This window comes from Mobula hypostoma, chromosome 4, assembly GCF_963921235.1.
Source record: "Mobula hypostoma chromosome 4, sMobHyp1.1, whole genome shotgun sequence".
Lineage (NCBI taxonomy): Eukaryota > Metazoa > Chordata > Chondrichthyes > Myliobatiformes > Myliobatidae > Mobula > Mobula hypostoma.
In genome coordinates, this window is record NC_086100.1 from 145,783,728 (window position 1) to 145,799,445 (window position 15,718).

Genomic DNA, 15,718 nt, shown 5'->3' on the forward strand with positions numbered 1-15,718 from the left:
CTAATGCGCAACGTTGGAGCTCACAGTTTCATTCATTTGTTCCCCGTCGACCTCCTCCAAGTGTAGTTGACCCTTGGACCTTTGCTCTAAGTCCAAGCCATCCAGCGGTATACCAACTCTCTTCATTCATGTCTTCTCTTCTGATCTCTCCCTGGCAAAAGACAGTGAAATCCCTGCTCCCAGACTCACAAGAAAGAACAGCATCTCACTCATTGGCTAGTATACATTCCACAGCCCCCGTTATCTCTAGTCATAACCCAAACATTGCTGCTACAGAGAAACCATTACCTTGGCAGTCAAACATTACAGAGAGGCCATTACATTAGCAGTGAAACCTTACAGCGTGTTACAATGTTAAAGGAACATCTGCTATGATGCCCTGACAAAGCAAATGATGAAAAACAGCAGTTGTGACACCACTAGATTTTGAAGCCAGCACTATTTAATGACTTTATGTTCCTTCATAAAGCCAATATTATGAGTAACAAGTACCACTTATAATTAGTTTGTACCAGTTCTTGGATGGATGGTGGATTATGGTTGGATGTTGCTATCAGATATTCTCCAACTGAAGTGACCAAGAAAATTGGGAGAACTGGTAAACATAGGAAGAAGCCAGCTGAAACTTATTCAGATGTTGCACTTGAAGCCTTGAGGAGAGGGCAAAAGACAATGAATGTTCTCTGGTGGTAGTAGGAGTAGATGGCTTTCGAGAGTTACACCTAACTTTTACAATTGAGGTTGTGCCAAAGAGATTGAACTGAACATTAGGAAAGATTATGTAGTGTTCTTATTAACTATTGCATTCAAAGGTTTCCTTTTATAAGATTGTTGTAGCACTTCCTTTTTAGGATAGTATTGTTGTGATCATGGTCTTGTATGGCTCCAGCATTTGGGAATAGAGAATGCTAGCATTTACACTACATTATGCCATAGTGTGAATGTCTAACACCTCCATCTGCACACTAGGTTGTCAATGAATTCTTCCCTAAATTCACTATTTTCCTTATCCTTCTCTTTGGTGAATAACAGAGACAAGTCTTCATTAAGGACTTCACCTTTATCCTCTATTTCCACAAATGGATTACCCTTTGATCCTTGCTGTATGTGACTCATTGTTCCCTACCTACCTTTGTTCTGAATATAGTCACAGGATTTTTCACTCTTCCTTCCTCTTCTTCTATTCTCCATTCTGGTCTCTTTCCTCTTCTCACCTACCAATCACTTCCTCCTGGACCCCCTTCTCTTTATCCTATGGTCCACTCTCCACTCCTATCAGATTCCTTCCTCTCCAGCTCTTTATTGTCCCTACCCACCTGGTTTCACCTATTTCCTTCTAGTTATCTTTCTTCCTCTCCACCCACATTTTATTCTAGCATCTTCCCGCTTCCTTTCCATTCCTGAAGAAGAGTCTTGGCCTGAAATGTCAACTGCTTATTCATTTCCATGTATACTGCCCGACTTGCTGAGTTTTCCAGCATTTTGCGTATGCTGCATTTACTCATAGAATTTGCCTAAATCTATCATTTACTTCCGTATTTCTATGACCTAATCTTTAATAGTATTTACCATTCAAGGTGGCTGAATTAGCCATTTTTGTCTTTCACCTTGATCAGAACATGCTGGACCTGAACACTCACTATTGCTCTTTTAAAAGACTCACTCTCATCAGATGCAAACACGAGGAAATCTGCAGGTGCTGGAAATTCAAGCAACAGACACAAAATTCTGGTGGAACGCAGCAGGCCAGACAGCATCCATAGGAAGAAGTACAGTCGACGTTTCGGGCCAAGACCCTTCGTCAGGACTAACTGAAAGGAGAGTTAGTAAGAGATTTGAAAGTGGGAGGGGGAGGGGGAGATCCAAAATGATAGAAGGAGACAGGAGGGGGTCAGATAGAGCTAAGAGCTGGAAAGTTGATTGGTAAAAGGGATACACGGTTGAAAAAGGGAGAGGATCATGGGACAGGAGGCCTAGGGAGAAAGGAAGTGGGAGGGGAGCGCCAGAGGAAGATGGAGAGCAGGCAGGGAGTAATTGTGAGAGGGACAGAGAGAGAAAAAAGAGAGAGAAAAAAAGGAAAATAATAAACAAACAAACAAACAAATAAATAAAGGATGGGGTAAGAACGGGAGGAGGAGCATTAACGGGAGTTAGAGAAGTCAATGTTCATGTCATCAGGTTGGAGGCTATGTGCATGAAATGGGAGCGACGCGTTTGAGAGCAGAGTTGATGGTGGAGGAAGGGAAGCCCCCTTCTTTAAAAAAGGAAGACATCTCCTTCGTCCTGGAATGAAAGGCCTCATCCTGAGAGCAGATGCGGCGGAGACGGAGGAATTGCGAAAAGGGGATGGGAGATCAACTCTGATCTCAAACGCATCTCTCCCATTTCACACACATCTGCTCTCACTCCATCCTCCCGCCATCCCACTAGGGATAGAGTTCCCCTTGTCCTCACCTACCACCCCACCAGCCTCCGGGTCCAATATGTAATTCTCCGTAACTTCCACCACCTCCAACGGGATCCCACCACCAAGCACATCTTTCCCTCCCCCCTCCCTCTTTCTGCTTTCCACAGGGATCACTCTCTACGCAACTCCCTTGTCCATTCATCCCCTACATCCCTCCCACCGATCTCCCTCCCGGCACTTATCCTTGTAAGCAGAACAAGTGCTACACATGCCCTTACACTTCCTCCCTCACCACCATTCAGGGCACCAAACAGTCCTTCCAGGTGAGGCGACACTTCACCTGTGAGTCAGCTGGGGTGATGTACTGTGTCTGGTACTCCTGGTGCGGCCTTCGATATATTGGTGAGACCCGACATAGACTGGGAGATCGTTTTGCCTAAAACCTACACTCTGTTCACCAGAGAAAGCAGGATCTCCTAGTGGCTATGCATTTTAATTCCACATCCCATTCCCATTCTGTTATGTCTATCCACAGCCTCCTCTCCTGTAAAGATGAAGCCACACTCAGGTTGGAGGAACACCTTATATTCCGTCTCGGTAGCCTCCAACCTGATGGCATGAACATTGACCTCTCCAACTTCGTTAATGTCCCTCCTCCTGTTCTTACCCCATCCCTTATTTATTTATTTATTTATTTATCTATCTATCTATTTATATATTTGTTTGTTTATTCATTTATTTATTAATTTTTTTTCCTTTTTTTCTCTTTTTTCTCTCTCTGTCCCTCTCACAATTACTCCTTGCCTGCTCTCCATCTTCCTCTGGCGCTCCCCTCCCCCTTTCTTTCTCCCTAGGCCTCTCATCCCATGATCCTCTCCCTTCTCCAGCCTTGTATCTCTTTTGCCAATCAACTGTCCAGTTCTTGGCTCTATCCCTCCCCCTCCTGTCTTCTCCTATCATTTTGGATCTCCCCCTCCCCCTTCCGCTTTCAAATCTCTAACGATCTCTTCTTTCAGTTAGTCCTGACGAAGGGTCTTGGCCCGAAACGTCGACTGTACCTCTTCCTAGAGATGCTGCCTGGCCTGCTGCGTTCCACCAGCATTTTGTGTGTGTTACCCTCTTATCAGATGCTGTTTCACCTGTAAAGACTCACTCCCAATTTACTTTTGTCTGGTTCTCTCATGCTTTGGAAAAGAGCTTTGCCCAGGTTAGGCCCTGAGAATCTCTTTTTTTTTAATTTTAGTTTTATTTGGATAAGGAATTCACAAGTATCATGTACTTTTTCCACACTTATAACCTTTTCCATTTTTTTATATGTATAAAACTATAATCATTTATACATTCTTAAGTACAGATTGAGATGATATAAAAGGAAATTAGATACTTGAATAGATAATTACGTACAGTGGTAATTCTAATCTATTAGGCTAAGTAATGGTATTAGTTGTTAAGAAACATAGTAACAATAGTTTCCATAAATCTCTTCTGGTCCAAAATGTTGTATGTAAGCCTATGTAACTGCCATTGTAGGTGTTTATATCTTAACTTGTTCATGCTTGCTCCTGCTCCCAGACATAATTATCCAATCCCTATGTACTTATTTACTTAATTTTATCATTTTTTATCCCTTTCCCAAATCTTTTCCTTTACTTGTATTAATTCTCTATTTTCCAAAAGAAAACAAAAACAGTAAACATTTAGACTAGGGGTGCTTACGTTAGCAATATTACTGTGTTGATGAGAAGTGCAGTATAAATCATTAGGAGAGTCATCTAAAGTCTGCTCGCATTGGGGTTATATATTCAATCCACTTATTCCAGATTTGATAAAATTTTTCTTTTTGAATTCTCAGGGAGTAAGTCAACTTTTCCATTTTAAATATTTCCAAGATAATTTCGTGCCAATCTTCTAATGCAGGTGGTGTTAGATTTAGCCACTTTCTAGTGATTGATTTCTTACTTGCCGGTAAGAGGGCCTGCAGCAAATTTATATATCTTCCTTCTGTTCAAGAAACAATACATGCCCCAAATAGAGCGTCTCAAAGTTCAGAGGTATCTGGGTCTTAAGTACCTTAACTAATGTTCTATGAATACTTTCCCAATATATACTTAATTTAGGGCAATCCCAGAAAATATGAAAATGATTTGCCTCCTTGGAGCCGCACCTTCTCCAACATGTCACGTTTGTATCTCTATATTTTTCCTGATATGGGGTCTTGAAGTATCTTATAATATTTTTCCAACAATGTTCTCTCCAAGTCAAAGAATTATTCGAGGACCACTGAAAGCTGCATATTTTCCCCCAAGCCTCCTCTGAAAGTACCAACCCCGCTTCTTTCTCCCACTTCTCTTTAATATACAATGTGTTTACATTTTTAGCATGGGAGAGTGCATTATATAATCGAGAAACTGATTTACTAGGTATTGAACTGCAGGCTGAATTTAGGATCTTGAAAAATTCTAATTCTACTGTTGATAGGTCTGTATATCTACATCTCTGGTTAACATAGTTTCGTACTTGAAGGTACCTAAAAAAGTCATTGTGTTCTAGGCCATGTTTGTCCTGCAGGATTTGGAAACTTTGTAATACTCTTTTATCTATAAATGAGAGGTAGGTTGTAAGACCTTTCTTTATCCATAATTTAAATCTTTTATCTCCTCTGTTGGGAATTCGGTATCATATGCACACCATCTGAAGAATTTTAACATGTTATTAATTCCACACGAATTAATCACCTTCTGCCATACTTTTAATGTAAGATTTATCCAACTGTCTTTAAATTTTTCCAATTGGGCCATCAATCCTTTGTCAGCTATTGAGGCCTGTAGAGGAAAACTGTCAACTAATCCAAATTCTATTTCCTTCCATCTAGCCTTATATTCCCTATTACACCAATATAATAGAGGAGTTATCTGTGAGGCATAAAAATAATTTCTCAGGCAAGGAAGAACCACACCTCCTCCTTCCTTCCCTAGCTGTAAGGTGTTATATCGAATTCTAGGTTTCTTTCCTTGCCAAATGAAGCAGAAAATCCATTTGTCCCATTCCCTGAATTGATTATCATCCAGCTCCATGGGTAAAGTACAGAAAAGATACAGTAACGGAGGAAGAATATTCATTTTTATAGTATTTATCCTTGAACTTAAACTTAAAAAGAGGATAAGATTCCATCTATGCATATCTGCTTTTATCTCTGAGATTAATGGCCCATAATTTACCTGTGACAGCGTTGAAAGATCCTTCGGCAGGGTTATTCCTAAATATTTTAATGATTTAGCTTCCCACTTAAGATCGTATGTATCCTGCAATTTTTTGGATTGTGTATAATTTAGGGACATAACCTGCGTTTCTTTACATTTATTTTATAACCTGATATTTTCCCAAAGTCATCCAACAGTGTAAACAATCCTATAAATGATTTTTCTGGTTCACTCAGATAGACCAAAACATCATCTGCGAATAACGCCACTTTCTGTTCAATCCCTGCCACCTTGATACCTTTTACGATTTCGCTCTGTCTTATTAGTTGGGCAAGCGGTTCAATATATAGCGCAAAAAGGAGAGGAGAAATTGGGCATCCATGTCTAGTGCCTCTCTCTAAAATAAAGGAGTCAGAGAGGTCCCCATTTATCTTAATTCGAGCTGTAGGGCTGTCATATAGAGTCTGAATTACTTTAATAAACTTTTCTTGAAAGCCGAATCTTCCTAACACTGTGCATAGGAATGCCCAACTAACTGAATCAAAAGCTTTCTCAGCATCTAATCCTACTACCATTGTCTCTGTCTCGTTCTTATTAACCTGTTCTAATATGTGTAGGGTTCTGCTTATGTTGTCCTGTGTTTGTCTTTGTTGAATAAATCCAGTCTGGTCTAAATGGATTAGGCCAGGTAAAAGCTTTTCCAATCTGCGCGGTAATATAGATGTAAATAGTTTGTAATCTAAATTAAGAACACTAATTGGCCGATAATTGCCACATTCTAGTTTATCTTTACCCTCTTTAGGAATAACTGAAATAATCGCTTCTCTCCAGGAAGGTGAAGTTTCTCCTCTCTGCAAGATCTAATTAAAGGTGTTAATAGTAATGGGGCTAACTGTGACTTCAGGGACTTGTACCACTCTGAGGTAAACCCATCAGAACCCGGGGACTTTCCAGCCTTTAACCTAGAATCTCAAACAACTTTATTCCTTTCCTTGCCTATCCTGAAACTTAGAGAATTTGGGTCACAACTTTCAATCTGTTCCCCAATTGATTCTTCCTTCACTTGTCTGATTTTGTTTACAAGTCACGTGTAGCTGCTTCTCAAGAAGAACTATTTACAATTGTCTCAAATAACTACCTTGAATGTATTTAAGAAATTCCACCCCATCTAAGACTTTGGTGTTGAGCCAGTGAAGTTAATATTGGGAGAGTTAAGACCTTCTACTACTATAACTCTATAACACTATTATTTGTATACCTTTCAGTAATTTGCTCACATTGTACATTTATAATCATTCATTTTAAGATTTCATGTACATAATATATACCACTGCATTGCTTGCCACTTAACCCTCAGGAAACTGAATTCCAATACTTATTCTAGTTAATCAGCGGCTAGGCAAGCCAACTAACAATAAAAATAAAAGTGTGAATAATCAGTAGTAGTCTTTAAATCAGCAAATCAATCCTACAATGGCATATTTTGTTTAATTCATAGATGACAAAGCTGTTAAGTTGTGATATTGCACTATGCTGGTAAAGAATCTCAAGATAATTATGAAATATTATTACCAATAACTGCCAACCACATTAATGTAAAAGAATCCGCAATCTGCATACTTCACTCTATAACAATATGAAGTATAAGGTACCTGAGACAATTGTGTTCCATTACATGAGTTCAGAATCAAGCAAAACATTCATCAATTCTGATTAACATCTAAATGTTTTGATCATGAGTTGGAACTGAAAATAAAGACCACTGCAGAATGCATATCAAAGCAACTTTGACAAATAGCTCTCCAAAAGTGCTCTGCTAAGAAGAAATTTTGTACATGAGGGACAGATTGCACATAAACCAGAGAAGCACCAATATCCTTGCAGGGAAGTTTGTTAGTGATACATAAGAGGGTTAAAACTGGATAGGCTAGGGGATAAAATCAGAAACATAAACAAAATCAGGTTTATTATCACAGACATACTCATAGAATTTGTTTTTTTGTTGCTGCAGTACAGTGCAAGATATAAAAAAATTATTATAAGCTGCAATAACTAGGTAGATAGATGTGAAACAGAAATGGCATGGGCTCATGGGTTCATGGGCTGCTCAGAAATCTTTTGGCAGAAGGGAATAAGCTGTTTCTAAAACGTTGAATGTGGGTCTTCAGGCTCCTATATCTCCTCCTTGAGGTAGTAATGAGATGAGGTGGGATAGGAAGCAAGAGAAAGTAATGGTATAAATCAGTAGCTACTGAGAGCAAGCCAGTAATTAGTATGACCAGGGCACAGTGAAGGGAGGAAAAGAATATTCAGTTAAACAGCATTTATTTCAATGCACAAAGGTTAACAGATGAATTCAGAGTGTAGATTGGCTCTAGAAATTGGGATGTTCTAGTCATAAAAGAAAAATGGCTGAGAGAAGGGCAGGACTGCAGTTCAATGTTCCAGGATACAGATATGACAGGCATAACAGAACTACAGGTAAGAGAGGAAGGGATGTTCCCTTTTCAATAAGGGAGGACTTAGTAACAGTCCTTAGATAGGACATTCTTGGAGAGTTGTCCTGTGAGACCATATGAGGAGACCTTAGAAATAAAGATGATACAATCGGTCTGGTGCAGCTTTATTGTACATCCACAACTCCCACCGAAAAAGTAATCATGTGGAGAAACATAACTGTAAGGATAACAGGATTATATTAGTGGGGATTTTAATTTCCCCAGTATTGACTAGGCCACTCAGAGTGTTAAGGGCCTGGACAGAGTTTAATTTGTAAAATGTGTCCAGGAAAAACTTGTGAGTTAATATATAATGACAGACTGAGAAGCAATGTTTTCGCATTGATGGTGGTGAGTATATGGAATGCGCTGACAGATGAAGTGCTTGAGGACAGTACCATAATAAGATTTATGAAGCATTTGGAAAGGTATGGTGGGGTGGGAAGTGCTGGAGTGATATGGGCTAAATGCAGGAAATTGGAAACAGCTAGGCGGACAACATAGTCAGCATGCAGTGGTTGGGCAGAAGGGTCTATATTCAAGGTCCATGACACAATGACTCCATTGCAAATGGAAAACCCAACCATATCATGAGAGCTTTATCCAGAAAATCCAATGCATAAGAACCTATTAGATCATACAGCAAATGCTTAAACCAATGCAGAGATTAACTACAAGATGATAATCCTGAGTATAGGAGCAAAAGTAGGTGGTTCCCATAGGAACTCTGCATTCCCACTTTTTACTTGTACTCCCTCGGTCCTTTACTTAGTAAGAACCTCTTTATTTTTACATTAAAGACATCAAAATGCTTGGCTTTCAATGCCTTTGAGGAAGAGAGCTCCAAAGACACTTAACACGCTGAGAGAAAATATGAATCTCAGTATCTTTTCTCAGCCATGAACAAGGTGTTCCCTCTAATTTATAATGATCAGTGAGCATAGAAATCTTGTAAACATGAGGAATTCTGCAGATGCTGGAAATTCAAGCAACACACATCAAAGTTGCAGGTGAACGCAGCAGGCCAGGCAGCATCTCTAGGAAGAGGTACAGTCGACGTTTCGGGCCGAGACCCTTCGTCAGGACTAACCGAAGAAAAAGCTAGTAAGAGATTTAAAAGTGGGAGGGGGAGGGGGAGATCCAAAATGATAGGAGAAGACAGGAGGGGGAGGGATGGACAGATGATTGACAAAAGGGATAGGAGAGGATCATGGGACAGGAGGCCCAGGGAGAAGGAAAAGGGGAAGGGGTGGGAAAGCCCAGAGGATGGGCAATAGGTATAGTCAGAGGGACAGAGGGAGAAAAAGGAGCGTGAGAGAAAGAATGTGTGTATATAAATAAATAACGGATGGGGCACGAGGGGGAGGTGGGGCATTAGCGGAAGTTAGCGGTCAATGTTCATGCCATCAGGTTGGAGGCTACACAGACGGAATATAAGATGTTGTTCCTCCAACCTGAGTGTGGCTTCATCTTTACAGTAGAGGAGGCCGTGGATGGACATGTCAGAATGGGAATGGGATGTGGAATTAAAATGTGTGGCTACTGGGAGATCCTGCTTTCTCTGGTGAACAGAGTGTAGGTTTTCAGCAAAACGATCTCCCAGTCTGCGTCGGATCTCACCAATATATAGAAGGCCACATCGGGAGCACCGGACGCAGTATATCACCCCAGCCGACTCACAGGTGAAGTGTCGCCTCGCCTGGAAGGACTGTCTGGGGCCCTGAATGGTGGTAAGGGAGGAAGTGTAAGGGTATGTGTAGCACTTGTTCCGCTTACAAGGATAAGTGCCAGGAGGGAGATCAGTGGGGAGGGATGGGGGGGATGAATGGACAAAGGAGTCATGTAGGGAGCGATCTTTGTGGAAAGCAGAGGGCGGGGGGGAAGTAAAGATGTGCTTAGTGGTGGATCCCGTTGGAGGTGGCGGAAGTTACGGAGAATATGTTGGACCCGGAGGCTGGTGGGGTGGTAGGTGAGGACCAGGGGAACCCTATTCCTCGTGGGGTGGCGGGAGGATGGAGTGAGAGCAGATGTGCGTGAAATGGGCAGATGCGTTTGAGAGCAGAGTTGATGGTGGATGAAGGGAAGCCCCTTTCTTTAAAAAAGGAGGACATCTCCCTCGTCCTGGAATGAAAAGCCTCATCCTGAGAGCAGATGCGGCGGAGACGGAGGAATTGCGAGAAGGGGCTGGCATCTTTGCAAGAGACAGGGTGAGAAAAGGAATAGTCCAGATAGCTGTGAGAGTCAGTAGGCTTATAGTAGACATCAGTAGATAAGCTGTCTCCAGAGACAGAGACAGAAAGATCTAGAAAGGGGAGGGAGGTGTCGGAAATGGACCAGGTAAACTTGAGGGCAAGTTGAAAGTTGGAGGCAAAGTTAATAAAGTCAACGAGCTCAGCATGTGTGCAGGAGGCAGCGCCAATGCAGTTGTCGATGTAGCAAAGGAAAAGTGGGGGACAGATACCAGCATAGGTACGGAACATAGATTGTTCCACAAAGCCAACAAAAGGGCAGGTATAGCTCGGACCCATGCAGGTGCTCATAGCTACACCTTTAGTTTGGAGGAAGTGGGAGGAGCCAAAGGAGAAATTATTAAGAGTACGGACTAATTCCGCTAGACGGAGCAGAGTGGTGGTAGAGGGGAACTGATTAGGTCTGGATTCCAAAAAGAAGCGGAGAGCTTTGAGACCTTCCTGATGGGGGATGGAAGTATATAGGGACTGGACATCCATGGTGAAAATAAAGCGGTGGGAGCCAGGGAACTTAAAATCATCGAAAAGTTTAAGAGCGTGAGAAGTGTCACGAACATAGGTAGGAAGGGATTGAACAGCGGGGAATAAAACCATGTCGAGGTATGCAGAAATGAGTTCGGTGGGGCAGGAGCAAGCTGAGACAATAAGTCTGCCAGGACAGGCAGGTTTGTGGATCTTGGGTAGGAGGTAGAAATGGGAAGTGCGAGGTGTGGGAGCTATAAGGTTGGTAGCAGTGGATGGGAGATCCCCTGAGCAGATAAAATCAGTGATGGTGTGGGAGACAATGGCCTGGTGCTCCTTAGTGGGGTCACTATTGAGGGGTAAATAAGAGGAGGTATCCGCGAGTTGTCGCTGTGCCTCGGCAAGGTAGAGGTCAGTGCGCCAGACTACAACAGCACCCCCCTTATCGGCGGGTTTAATAGTAAGGTTAGGATTGGTGCGGAGGGAGTGGAGAGCAGAGTGTTCGGAAGGAGTGAGGTTCAGAAGGTGTGGTGAAGTCGAGACAGTTGATGTCCCATTCGCAGTTAGCAATGAAGAGATCCAGGGCAAGCAGAAGACCAGAGCGGGGTGCCCATGAAGAGGAGGAGGATTGAAGACGGGAGAAGGGGTCATCGGTGGGGGTGGAAGAGTCCTTGCCGAAGAAGTAGGCTCGGAGACGGAAGCAGCGGAAGAACAGTTCTGCATCAGAAATCTTGTGCTGTGCAATTTTTTGCCCCGTGACAACAACATGTGCACACTGAATTTTATATATCGAGGTATTTATTTTAACAGCTAGTAAAACACTGTCAATAAGAACTTTGACCTCCTCTGGATTTGACTGTTTCCACTCTCATTCATCTGCACTCTCACAAAGTGTACATAGAAGGTCTGTAGTGGGTAATGAAGGATTTTCTTGCTGGAGCTTTTGCACACCATCTATATATGATGCTTTAGAAAGTCAAGTTTCCAAATATCACTCCACCTCTTCCCATTTGCAAATTCTCTAGCAATTTTTGCATTGTGAAAATACACGCGGGTAACACTAGTTTCTGAAGTGTACATAAATATTTCTCATAGCTGCACATTCCTGATCTCATGAGTTTTTGATGTAGCAGTTTCATCTGTTTCATTAAGCCATTTTGCTTTAAATGAACTAGCAGTTCTTTTGCATTTCAGATCCTTTGCTTCTTTAGAATTTGACGGAGTGAATCAATAATTACTTCAATAAAATCACGATAAATAAGCCAGCTCTAAAATCTGCGGACATATCATTGCAAACCCCATGTTGTCAACACCGTCTGCGTGAGAAGCCAGAAAAGGAAGTGTGATGTGTACCATCGTGAAATATACTCAACATGCCAACAAGGTAGAAGGTGACAACCTTTTGTGCACATAAATTCCTATGTGTGCAAGGCCACAAGTTTGGAATGCCAACATATATTATTCATCAATTAACTTAAATAGAAATAAATCTAAACCTTCTAATCCAGAAAGAATGCAAAGAGGTTCAAGTTGGTATTTTCACATAACAATGGGAATTGTACAAAAGAAATATCAGTTATTACGTACAACAAGTCTGAGTGATGTCAAATAAGAAAGTGAAAGAAAAAAATATTGAACTTCGTTTTGTGAAAGGAACATATCACAAAATAGCACTTTATCCATGGCACATAATAAAGGTTTCTTTAGTCTTTGAGCAACTTACAAAAAGGCTGATGTAATTGCAGATACATAGATAGTGGAGTTGCATAAATGTATCTTGATTAAAGTATAGATGCCAACGACACAGCAAATCCACTATTCCAGTCATGAGGTGTAGAAACATGAGTGTATAAGAAACAAAATCTTGCCTAGGAAAACTGCCCTACCAAAATTTAAATTCTTGGAAGGAGATTATGGAGCGGCATCCGTTAGTCTCCCGAGACCATGGATCTGCGCCTGGAAGGTCTTGCTTCAGTGTGTGTTAGAGCAGCATCTGTTGTGGCTGGAGAGGCCCACACGGTAGTGACAGTCTCGGCTGCATCGACTGCACTTGAAGGCGCTGTACTCCAGTGTTGTCTTGGTGCTGTTTTTCCGACGAGTGTGCTTTTCTTCAGCAGCAAGCCTCAGCTTCTCTTCTCCTCTTTTTAGACCTCTGCGTAGTTCCAGCCTCCAGTGAGAGCAATCACTTGCGATGTCATCCCACCTCTCGACGTTCATTTTCAGTGACTTCATGTCTCTCTTGTAAACGTCTTTGAAACGAAGATCGGGCCGCCCTTGTGCTCTCTTGCCGGAGGCCATTTCCCCATACAGCAGGTCTTTCGGGATCCTCCCGTCTGACATGCGGTGTACATGGCCCAGCCAGCGGAGACGGCGTTATTGGAGCAGGGTGAAGAGGCTGGGTATCTGGGTGCGGGTCAGGAAATCATTGTTGGTAACTCGGTCAGTCCACATGATGTCCAGGATGTGTCTCAGGCTGCAAAGGTGGAAGGTGTTGAGATGCCACTCTTGTCTGTAGTAGAGGCTCCAGGTCTCACTGCCGTAAAGCAGTGTGCTGAGGACGCAGGCCGCGTAGACTGCAACTTTGGTGTGCGTCGTCAGCTTTCTGTTTTCCTGGACTCTCTTTGTCAGCCTGGCGAATGTTGAGGCTGCTGGTCCGATCCGTCTGTTGATCTCGGGTTCTAGGGAGAGGCTGTCTGTGATGGTGGAGCCAAGGTATGTAAACTCGTGAACTATCTCCAGCTCATAGTTGTTGATGGTAATGGCACGGGGGTGCTCAACACCTTGGCCCAACACATTGGTTTTCTTCAGGCTGATGGTCAAACTGAAGTCCTGGCAGGCTCTTGAGAAGCTGTCCATGTGGCGTTGCAGTTTATTAAACAATATAACCAGAAAAGAAATAAAAGCTAAATATTCTCCAAATATTTTCTCTGAAAAAGAATGCAGAGCAATATTTTGAAAGGTACTAATTCAATACGTTCATATACAGTACACACAAGCAATATGTACAACTATCAGAATAAAATCACATTACATTTTCTTTAGATTTCATTTACTTGCTGTACATTTATTTTTTATTAAAACAAATGTAATTTTTTCAGCTAAGTACATTATTCCTAATAATTTACATAAGGCTTTGTCTTATGTAGTGACATTTATGTAACATCTCATTAAATTTCTATAGCATTTATATTTTATATCCATTGGCATCCCCTTCGATCCTCCTATTTATATAGCCAGATATAACTAATATATTTTTTAATACTTCTTCTCCTATATAAACCATTTTGATATGCTTAAACATGTTATGCTTTTCTAAGTGCTCCAATTCCTTAATGCTGGAGACTAGCACATTCATAGCATACCACATTATGCTTCAAGGAGAATCAACCCAGCATATCTGGTGTCTTTGTGTTACTTACAGCATATTATGGCACTGGTGTTTAGGGCAGCAATGAAGGTCCTCAATTTCTGTCCACATAGAAGGATTCTTCATCGCTGTTTCTGTAACGATTTTTTTTGACCATTCAGTGTTGTTAGCGTTGAGCTGAACCCCTAAACCTGGAGGAGCGGTGGACTACTCTTAGTCTGGTCTCTCTCCTTTGACCTGTTTGGCATCGGTCACCCTACCAAAAGCCAAAGCACAAGGCCCTGACTCCAGCTGGCATAGCTCTCCAGATCACTGAGGCATGTAAGCTACAACAAGGTTGTGGTCCTTTTGGAGGATCTACATAACCAAAATGTACCATGGCAGGGCAAAATCCTGTAAAATCTCTTCTGCACTCTGTCAAGTGCAACCATATTTTTATGAAGTGTGTATATAGGGCATAGAACAGTACAGCACAGGAAAAGTCTCTTTGGCCCACAATGTTCAGCCGAATTAATAAAACAAGTGATTAAACAACACAGTAAAATAATCCCATCTGCCTGGACAATATTCCTGTCCCTCCATTTTCTATACATTCATGTACCAATCTAAGAGGCCCTTGAACATCTTTATCATATTTTCCTCCATTACCATGCCTGGCAGTACCTTCCAAGCACTCACAGCTGTCTCTGTAAGAAAAATACTTGCTCTGAACATCTCCTTTGAACTTACCTCCTCTTAGTTAAATGCATACCCTCCAGTATTAGTCATTTTGACTCTGGGGAAAAGACACTGGATGTCTATTCTGTCTAAGCCTTTCATGATTTTATAATCTTCTATCAGATTTCCCTCAGCCTAAGCCAGTGCAGAGAAAGCAGCTCAAAATTGTCCAACCTCTCCTTCAAACACATGCGCTCTATTTCAGGGAACATCCTAGTAAACCTCTTCAAAAATTCTACATGTTGGCTACATCAGAATTGAAGACAATATTCCTGATGCACCTAACTAGAGTTTTAAAAATCTGCACCATAACTTTCCAACATGTGTAGACGATTTCAGGAAGCAATGAACTTGTACCCCACGATTCCTCTGTACATCAACAGTGATAATGGTCTTATCAAATGTGATGTGTTATGTGCTGTCCCTTTATATCTGACCTGCCAAAGAGCAACATCCATCATGAGCTACATTAAGCTACATCTGTCATTTTCCAGCTGTGGCCTAACTGGCATTTTATAAAGTTATATCAAGACCTCTTAGTTTTTATGTTACACCCCAACTGAAAAAGGCAGGTATCGTGGATGTCTCTATAACCACATTTTTGTTTGTTTGATGATGCAACTTTATGGTAGCCTGTTACTTTTGAGATGTGATACTATTGAACTTGCGAACTGTGATAGGTCGTATATTAGCAGAGATTCTCACTGACATCTTCAACATTTCCCTGAGCAGCGCCATTGTTCCTATGTGCTTCAAGGCCACTACCATCGTCCCTGTGCCGAAGAAGTCTTCAGTGTCCTGCCTCAACGGCTACCATC